Below are 11506 nucleotides of genomic sequence, written 5' to 3'. Positions count from 1 at the left end.
GACAAATATTTAAATTGAAATATTATATATATATATATATATATATATATATATATATATATATATATATATATATATATATATATATATATATATATATATATATATATTGATTCAAACAAAGAACTAATGCAAGTGGCTAATGATAGGCTCTACAACTCCTTGTAACAAAGCCTGCGTAAACGATTTCTGCCGACTTCATTTACAAAGCATTCGTAATAGAAGTCTAGGACCAAAACCGCGTTTGAAATAGGGTGTTGGAGTAAGAGATGAAACGCGATTGTGTGTGCAATGTGGTGGTAACAATTACAGAGAGCTGAAAAGATATTATGATTAAAAAATAACGACAGTGATAAGGTCATAAGAAAAGCAGAGGACTATCTAGAAAGATTTTCAAAGTAATGATTTAGACAAAAATCAATTGAATAAATAATATTATATATAATGGAGTAAAATGAGTTTGTCAAACATCCAATCATCAAAATTACGAAGCAAATCGCGAAGGTGTAATCAGGAACTGTGGTGTTTGTTGGCGTTGTGGGTTTTGTTGGATGTGTGGGTTTTGTGGGCTCTGTTGGTTGTGGGTTTTGTGGGTTTTGTCAGGAGTATGTAAGGCTTTGTGGGGTGTTTGAGGGGGTTCAGTCAGCTAGCAGCCATCAAACTAGGTACATCACAGTTATTGTGACTTTTATTTTTTTATTTTTGTATTGTTTTGTTTTGTTTAGTTTATTGTTGTTGTTGTTGTTGTTGTGGGGTTTAACGCCATTTTTCAGCACACGATAGGCTATATATGGCGGCCAGTATTAATGGTGGAGGAAGAACCCGGGAAAACCCCAGAAAGAACCACCGACCCACGAGAAGCTACTGGCATGCTTTCTCACATACCTACATTGGCTGAATCTGAGACTCGAACCGGCGCAGACAGAGGTGAGATGGCAGTGATCCGTAACGGAGAACGCTTTAGACCACTCGGCCACTCGGGGCCCCCGTTTAGTTTATTATAGAGTTATGTAACTTTAGGCAATATTTTGAACAATAAATTTTTGTTCAAGTTTATTTAAGTACAAATCAATTTTTATTTAAGTTATTTATTTTTGTTATTTTTAATTCCTTTTCTCTCTTCCAAATTATATGCATTCAAGTCATTTCTAATTTATTTTTTGCAAGCAAACTAGATATTGTTATGTCATTTTTTATTTGAAATTTGAAATTCAGTTATATGGTCAAGTGAGTGTTGTTCTCACAGACCAATACTTTTATTTCTTTCTTTATTTATTTTCTTTATTTAATTAGTTTTATGAAGCTAAAGACATACAAAGAAGTTTCTCTACATTAAAAATATATAATTCCTTTTCTTAAATTATATGTCCAACAAAGTTCTTAGGGAAATAGAATATCTAAGTCATTGTGAGTGTTTTCCTCACCGACTTGACATTTTAAATTCAGTTCAACAATACTTGATTATTCTAGCAATCTATAAAACATAAGTTATTTGTCTATTTTATAATTTACTAGTTGTCTAAGTCATTGTGAGTGCTTTCCTTACCGACTTGACATTCTAAATTCAATTCAACAGTACTTGATTATTCTAGCAATCTAAAAGATGTTAGTTATGTGTCTATTTTATAATGTATTTAAGTCATTGTGAGTGTTTTCCTCACCGACTTGACAGCCAATTTGTTTCCATCTATATCAGTTCACTTCAAATAAGTATTATGCTATAGCTGAAATGTAAAGTCAGGCATGTGTTTTCCTTGCAGATTTTACAATCACATATTACACTTCAGTCATAGTTTCTCATCTGTAGTAAACTTTATTGCAACTAAATCCACATATGGTAACTCTAACATAATTTTCGTTCATCAGAAGAAATAATATAATGAACTAATAGCATAGTGCTAATGTATACCCTGACCTTGCGCGAAATTATCATATACCATACTGTACCTCAAAGCAATGATAGTATTTTGGCTTAGTACAAAAACAACAAGACTGTCATGGTTATGAACTGACGTTATTCACTGTTTCTTAATAAATGAATCATCTTGTGTTATGGTTGAAAAGAAATCAAGAGTTCCGAGTTTACTCCATTCTCCCTCTCCTTAATCAGCTGATAAGTAGCATACTCATCCCAAGTGCCATACCCCAAGATAGTATTATCAGGTTCTAGCTCAGCCGTTACAATAATTAAGATAGAATAAGTATTTTGTAATTCTGAGACTTTTATCGTTTGATGTTGGAAGTGTCCAAATTACTATATAATATAATATTAGGACACTTCCCCCACTCACAAAATGATGTAAGATATTTTTGTGTTGAGTAAAATATCAAAATAGACGAGTTATTTTATCCATTCTGAAGCTTCTATCGTCAGTGGTGAAAGTATACCAAATTACTATAAAATATATATTTAGTACACTTCTCCCCAGTCTCAATATATGCGAGATAGAATAATTTCTTCTTCTTCGTATACCTCCATACAATTTCAGTATTATTAAGGAGAGATAGCTCTTGTCTCTTTGGCAGAGTAATTCAGTAGTTACCTCCCTTTTGATGTCAATGACCTGAAAGAAGAGAAATAACTCTGTAGTATACTTCCTCCCTAGATCGTAATTAATTTTTGTCATCATAATTAATTAATTAATTAACCATCTATGCCATAATCAATATCAGTGAAGTAACATAATTGTATAATAGTTCAAATTAATAGAAGGATAATTTATGGTTTCTAACTAACAAACAAAATCAAGAGAGAAAAACACGCGGTTACATGTACAACAAGGCAATTTTTAGAACTGTTACACAGAAATTTATTTTTTGAAACCTGACTTTGTAAAGGCAGGTATACACACACAATTATTTTATACAGTGTTCTGGTCTAAATCACTCTCCCTTACGGACCACTGCCATCTCACCACTGTCTGCTTGGGTTCGAGTCTCGGATTCAGCCAATGTGGGTATGTGAGAAAGCTTGCCAGTAGCTTCTCGTGGGTCGGTGGTTCTTCCCGGGGTTTTCCCGGGTTCTTCCTCCATCATTAATACTGGCCGCCATGCATAGCCTATCGTGTGCTGAAAAATGGCGTTAAACCCCACAACAACAACAATAACATTAAGACTTTGTTATTTACTGATTATGAATGATGGTTGATTATCACAGTTTTGTTACCTGGTGCCTTTTTTATGTTAGATCTTTATTATATAAATTACTGCCATTGTTTATCTGGTTTTGGCAGATCAGGAGATAAAAACAATACAACTGAGCTAATTTTCTTGGGTAGACCAATAGAAAATAAATCCACGATATAATTTTGCTCAGTACTGTATGTATAATCCAGCATAGGTAACTTTATAATAATTTCTGAAACGCATATCTGTAAGATGTCTCCGTAACTCATTGCTAAAGCACAGAACTCTGATACTCGACGCTTGGGGTTCGAAACCCTTGACTGACAATTGTTGACGGTTGCGATATTTCGCGATTTTTCATAAATAAGTGGGGGTCCAAAAACCCAAGCTCGAACTTCAACAGAAAAAATACACCCTCCCACCATATCATCATGTGGTGGGTGATCTTTTGCACTCTCCCGGGGTTGATTATGGAGGGATGCAGAAATCTGTTGAACGTAGAGAAGGTTCCCGTATATGTTGCGACGTCCTTAAAACAAAAATAATATGTTGTACCGTCCTTAGAATTAAGATGAATAGCTTACCAGACAAATCTCAGTTTGGATATTCTCCTAGTCAGACGTCATATTGACTATTCTCATCTGACAAACCTCACTTTGACTATTCTCACTAGCCAAATCTCACGTTTCTCACTAGATAAACGCTTTTCTTACTAGAAAAAATATCAATTTGGCTATTCTTACTAGAAAAAATATCAGTTTGGCTATTCTCACTAGAAATTATCAATTTGGCTATTCTCACTAAACATCGATGGCTTTTCTCACTAAATCTCAAATTGCTGTCCTTAGAATTAAGATTATATGTATATATGTTGTGTTGTGTAAATATATTGCCTTCTGAGTTTACTAGAATGTCGTTTGGCAATCTAGGAGTTCACATGGAGGTTGTGTCGTCCTCAAAAACAGTTATTGATGACCTAATATATTTTATTTTAAATATATATTTAATTCTGAAAATATTAATGCTATTATTTCTGCAATGAAAAAATTAAAACATGACAGTATAAAAATTCAAGTTGATCCTGACAATTTTTTTATTATTTTGAATCATTACAAAATCGTAAATTTGAAGTTGATATACACTATAAGCGGAAAACAGATTAGTTAAAACCATCCAGCAAATTATGTTACAATCTTTATCAACAGTGAAAGATACAGAAGTGAAGAAATTCTTCCCGCTTTCAATCGGGATTGAAAAAATTAGATCAAAATTATCCGACGAATACGAAAGAAAAAAAGATTATCAATACACGCGTAAAAACAACTGAAAAAGATTATATTCGATCGTGAAAACGAAAACGTTGTCATTTATGAAAGTGATTGTAGTAACAACGTCACTAGTGATGAAAATGAAAGTTATGACTAGTGATTGTGAAAGTGAAAGTTAATTTTATTCTGATTATAATATTTTTTATGTTGATTTTCTGAAATTTTAGTGAAATTTAGTCAAAATTCATCGTTTTTTTTTTCACCGATTTTAGTCGATTTGTCAGCACAAAATCAGTGAAATTGCAGATTTTTAAGGGTGAAAACCCCAGCGATTCTCTAAATGATTTGTCGATAAATCGTCAAATTTTCATGAAACACAGCCCAAAGTAATTTTTTTTACTGAAATATATCTGATTTTGATTAGGGTTTTTTTAGCAGAAAAAATGAACATTTATCGATTTATCAATAAATCATTTAGAGAATCGCTGGGGTTTTCACCTAATCAAATTATAAAATTTGACTAATTTTCAATATTTTTTAGTAGCATATACCCAATTAAATTATAAAATCTGACTGATTTTCATTATTTATCTGAAATTTGAGCGAAAGTCAGCAAAAAAATATATTCTGTTATAATATATTTTTTATTTTTTAGAATATACCAATCAATTAATGAAGTCAGATTTTTTTATTCAGAAGTAGATAATATTTTTTTTAATCAGATCAAATTAAATGAAGGAATCTGCATAATTCAGAATCTGATCTCTATCACACGTGACATAGAAATATGTTCTTGCCGCAGTTGATTCAATTGTTCCTGCGTCAACAAAAGCCTTCGTTGCCGTATTCATAATTATATCAACACTAAATTGTTCTACCCCGACCGGGGGGCAGTGTAAATATTGTTCTGATGGCGTTTTCAAGTACATCCTTGTCATGTGTAAAAACCCTCAGGTATTGCTACATTATATAATATCCTTTGATTAATTTGTAAATCACTCTACAAAAATATCTCGTTAAGATTTGACATACAGATTTATATTCAAATTTTCATTTATTAAATCAATTAAGTGTCCGCTCTGGTTAGTAACTTTGAAATTTATTCTAGATAATAAATTATTATGACATCGTAGATAAACAGGAATAATAGGTTCTTGTACAATCAAATATCCAGGAGGTACCTGAGGGGTAAATGTATATTAAATATATTCTTGCTGAGCTTGATTTGATTTTTCAAGATCTATTTGAAAACTGCCATCAATTATGTCGCATACAAGATTGACTGCAATAATTGAAGTTATATTAACGATTCCTGGTGAAATATGACGGTTTCACCGTACGGATTATTATTATGTTTAAGAATACATAGAGGAGGTTTTTTCATGATTCAACAATTTTAGGAAAGTTTTCTTTGATATTTTTTTTTAGTTCCTCCTTATTATATTTTGGTACTGCAAATATAAAATCACCTGGGCCTTCATATTCTTTTTCTGCTATTTTATAATGATTGATACATGGTTTGCTAGGGCGGGGGAAAGAAATAGCAGGGTTAAATACTTCCTTAATGAAAGTGTCATTAACATGACTATACTCTGATTCCAATTGATTTAGATGTTGTACTGTTGCAATGATTTGTTGTTTTATATCATCATTATAATGTTGTTTTAACGACAAAAATAGATTTTGTATTTTGTCGATTGATTGTTTGACTTCAGAACTAATGGGACCGGAATACATTTTATAAACGTCCAAGTATCTTATTTCGCCACTAAAAGTATAAATATTATTTACATCATTAGTTTCATTCCAAGGAAAAAAGTTTCGTTATTTTGGAATTGTTATAAAAATTTTCTCATCTGTGATAAAATCATATCTTTTTGGTTCTGGTGGTCCTTTATCTTCCGGTGTTATTTCAGGCCATCCTAAAACAGATCTGATTGACGATTGATAAATATCTACAACGTAATCTATCGAATTTATTTCAATCGCAGCCGATAATGTTGGTTCGTGAACTGTTATAGCTATTTTTGCTTCTCTTACGGTTATAGATTTTATTCTGAGCTGAAATTCATCATTGATTTGTTCAATCTGATAACTTCCTGTAGGAATAGAAACAACTAGCCAGCTGGGGTTCAGTCTGGTTTAATTTTATTTTCAAATAAAAGCGAATTATTCCAAATGATTTTGATCTAATATTCGGCCAACTCTGCTATACTCGTAATTGTGCAAGCGCTATTTCTTTCACTGGAATTGCAGTTGTAAACTTAACACTAAATTTTGGATTAGTAGAGCTCACTGATATCGGGGTAGTTTTTGACGGAGTTGTGTTCGTTACAATTTGTTGAAGTAGCTCGTTCGGAGTTGACATTATTATTTAAATCTTGATTTTCTAAATCAATCACAGTCATTGCTTCTTTGTAAATTTTGATCATACCCGTGAAATCACAATCTGATATTTTTCCATCACTAAGACTTCTTGATAATAAAGAGGATAATTTGCAGTATGCTAACGTCGCTGTGTGTAATTTTATTATATAATCATGCAATTTTGTATTTGTGCACGTACATATTTTTTGGCGATGATATTAAGAATACCGGCAATTGTTGTTGCAGCTGAAAGACAAATTGTTATAACTACTGGTGATGTCATTGTTACTGTTGATAATAATACGCCGGTTGCAGCAATAACAGCAGACGCTGAATAAATAATTATATCAACAATAACTACACGTCTGCGGTATTTCTTTACTTTTACTATATACTCGTCAACGATATTTTTTAATTTTGTTTGCCTTTCACGTGTTTGATTGTATCTATAATGTTGAACGTTAATCGGAATACTCATTGTATTTTAATTATGTGGGAATTTAGCCACTAATTCAAGGCACCAATAATAAATCAAGCCGAGTTTTTTTTTTTTCTTCGTGTTCCACAGTAAATGTTACCTCGTCGTTTTGATCTAACATAACTAACATAGAACCAGGAGATCCAGTTAGTGGATAGCGCCGTAAAATCTTGGTAGATATTATAAATGTTACAACACCAAGTACAGAGAACTTGTATATACCGGTAACCTCAGCGCGATGTTTAATGGATTTATTGACTGGTGACTATACTGCTTGGTCAGACGCTACTGTATATACTAGGTTCATAATCTGCTTGTGGGGAATTTTAATCAATTCATTTTTTTAAACGATATAGTTAATTCCACTTATAACATCTTCTTGTCTTTTTCTAATATCATTGGCATTACTCTGCGCTATCGGACTTAACTCTGAAAATGATTTAGGATCTCCGATAACACCTAATCGCTTATTAATCGTTTCAATGCCTGACATAGCTGTCTTAATATCGCCGAGTTTTGTGTTAATTTCAGATAGTTTTACGTCAACAGTCAGCGGATTTCCAAAGAATTCATCTGCGATTTCATTAATTTTCTAAACTTTCTACGAAGATTTAAAAACATACTTACGTAAGCGTCATATTCAACTCGCAGCCTGGTTAATTTAGTATCTACAGCAGAGGTTCCCAAACCACGGCCCACGCGCAACTTGTGGCCCGTCAGCTCTCAGAAAGTGGCCCGCGAGGCCTCTATATTTACTATAATGTGTTTTTAATATTTTCAAAAATTTATTTACTTTCAAATAAATGAATAATAACTAGACGAAAGTTGCAACAATGCGCGATCTACATTATTCTAGAGTCTAGAATGTTATTTCTAAGAAGTCTGTCATTTTGGTCGAGCACTCGGAGCTCCGTCGACGTTCGATAATTTGTGCTCGGATATAATTATCGAATGCGCCCGTTGAGTTAGCGAACGAAACGTTTGGAAATTCCCTTTTCCCAGACCAATCAGAGTGCGCAAGACGCCATGATGTCTTCTGTTACAACTGTTTCGTAGTCTGCAGTTTGGTGTTGAAATTTGATTTTTCAAATAAAAAATTTACCGTTAATAACGTAGAATCAAACAATGCTAATAAGCGAAAATGTGAGGACGTTGCTTGTCGGGAATTCAACGCAAATTGGACGGTGAGATTTAAAATTACACTCTTATATAATTTTATAAACATTGATAAACATTTATAATTTTACAACGTTGTGACCCGCTTAATTACCGAAAATAGTAGATATGGCCCTCTACTTTAATAGCTTGGGAACCACTGATCTACAGTGTCTACATATTTTTGTTGCAGCATCATCATCAGATGTTGGATTCTTAAAACAACTATTTTATTTCCATACATGCTGATTTCACCTGTCGTTATATCACCGGTAGATCACAAACGATTAGCAACACGTTTTGCAATTTCATTTCTAATAGTTGCGATTGATATACTCGAGTCTCTGATTTTACTGTCATTAGTAAATACCGAAATGTTATCCGTAGTAGCACCAACAACCCTAAGAATTATATCATTCCACTTAATATTACTAGTCTTTAAAACACCGTGTTCATCCTGAAAAATAACAGCTTCATATCGATCAACTCCAGAGAGGTTCATAATATCAGCGAGTTCATCTTTAGTTGCGAAATTTGATAAATCAATATCATCTTTTTTTCTTGCCTCGAGTGATAACAATGGTAGAAGATCTTTCGTAAATATCAACCGTTATACTTTAAAATCTGTTTAAAACGACCCAGTTACTTGTATACTTGTGTACGACTTTAGGTGGTAATGTTGATGAAGATATAGCACTGAGTACATTAATTACTTCACGACCACATATCGGCGGATCTGTTATTGTTTGTGTTGGTAATGTTGAATATCAGACTGGAATATTTTGTTTGTTTTTAATATTTTAAAATTTTAATTGGTGGTGCCAACCCATACGAATAAAAATAAACAATTCCACGTGGATCAAGTGCGTATGCAACCCATTTAGTTCCTGTACCAGAACTGTTATCAAGATTAATAATTCCTGTTTCAACATTGTTTGGTTGTTTTGGTAATTGATCACGCATAAAAAACTCTGAAATTATTTATATTGATTTTTTTAGCATCATCGAATAAATCAAAATTTGACATTGGATGAATTAGTAAAGTGTTCCTGGAAGTCTTAGACCTTTTCTGTATCGATAAGTTCCCTGTAATCTTAGACCCCTTCCCTTTTTTATATCCTTTTCCTGTTGCTTTCTTTAATGTCATTCCAACAGTAGTTCCAATAGCACCCATTGCAGCTGCTATTGCAACATATGGAGCTCTAGCGGCTATTAACGCTGGTATAGCTGCAGGAAGTGTAAATATACCACCTGTTCTAACTGAGTCTTTAATGGAACTCGGATAAAGATGAAGTTGAACTCCAGTTTTTTATTCTTAAGCCTTATCAAAATGTTTAAGTTGAGTCTTGGTTAATGATAATTTGTGTGGACCACCACTAGAAATTTGATCTTTTCTAGTGATATTTTTTTTCCACATTTACTTGCATGTTTTGATTGTAATTTTTTCACCTGACCGGAAGTCAGATTGACATAACGTAACTATATGACATTTTTATAACATGATAAGTGATTAAATTACATATTCTCTGTTGGTGCGTCTACAACTCGCATTCTTCCACCAGCACCTTCAAGTAACATTGCTTTATCTGAAATAATACCTGCAATCGCTCTGTAATTATCACCAAGGGAAGGGGGTTTACAGGAGCCCGAACGTGAATATCAACAACAGATTGTCTAGATAAATCAAGATGTTCCAATGAAAAGTAAGGGATCGGATACAGAGTTGTAAAATCCCGCTGAGATATCTGCAAACCTATATTTTGATCATGTCCCATAAAATGTCATCAAACGATTATATGCACAGGCTACATGTTTTTGGTCAAAACTTAATAATATATCTTCAAATGGTTCCTTATGTCCAATTATCCATAAAGAAACTTCACTAATTGCAAGTGTGTCAAATATCATATGACTACGTTCTTGTGAATTTAATCAATCAGTAGTTTGTAAAGCAATAAATATATGCCTCGGCGCAGAAACTCCTTGTTGTGGTGCTATTTCCCTTGTAAATAACCCAGCAATATTACTTTGAACACTATATGTGGTCATTGTCAACCATCATAACACTGATTCGCCACCTGAATCCATAAAAGAAAGTAAGTTTTGTTTTTCAGCAAATGATAGAGTCATTGCTGGCGTCCACAGTGAAAATTTTGTTAATCTTACCATACAATGTGAGCAGCAGCAGGACGCCAGATTGTATCATTGCCATTGACTTTTCTTACAAGTACAACTGTATGTTTAGCTCCAAAAATAACTTTTCTAACATTTCTACAAAATTCAAAGATATGAGATAGTTGAATTGTGCATGAAAACGCTTCTTCATCATTTAACATTGTTATGCGTGTAACAAAACCTAAGTTGTGATTTGCATTGACTGATACAATTGCTGGCACATCAGCTGCTACTCCAGCGGCTCTTACATTACCCTCAGCTTCCTTGACATGTTCAGGATGATTAGATGTATCTTTAGCAAACATCATTGATGGATGATGCTGATCTTGTATAATCATCTGAATATCTTGCATGACCAAGTATTATTGTTGCAACATCAAGGTCTTTTTGAATTTTTTCAATATTTATTCCATCATTCATATATGTGGCTCTGTCAAACAAGGCCATACTAACATTGTTAACACAACCAACTATATCACCAATTGCAACTCATGTACCATCATCTTGCAAAATTCTACCTTCTACTTCAATAAAAGCTTCGGCAGGTAAAAAATATTTGCTTGCATCTTGAACTTGTAATTCAATTCGACCACGCTGATCTGGTTATCGTGCGTCAGAAGAATAAAACTGATACACGCGTATGGATTCATCTTTAAGAACTGCTGCGTCTATATCGAACGCAGGATAGGATACACGTTTGAACATTTATTATAATTGTTATCGTCTAACACGAGAACCACTTCCTGCTATTAAACTTGGCGTTATATTTTTTCCTTTTCCTTTTCTGAAATGGGAACACCTGCCAACTCTGATATTTTTTATTTTTACAACTTGATTTATTATTTTACTGACATTTGCAGGCATAACTTTAGTACTGTTGTGGTTTTCGTCTAATTAACTGTGATAATCTATCCTTGATTGTCAAGAACGCTTTACC

The sequence above is a fragment of the Sinohyriopsis cumingii genome, chromosome 11, assembly GCF_028554795.1.
Source record: "Sinohyriopsis cumingii isolate HCF-2022 chromosome 11, ASM2855479v2, whole genome shotgun sequence".
Lineage (NCBI taxonomy): Eukaryota > Metazoa > Mollusca > Bivalvia > Unionida > Unionidae > Sinohyriopsis > Sinohyriopsis cumingii.
Note: the sequence above shows the minus strand (reverse complement) of the source record.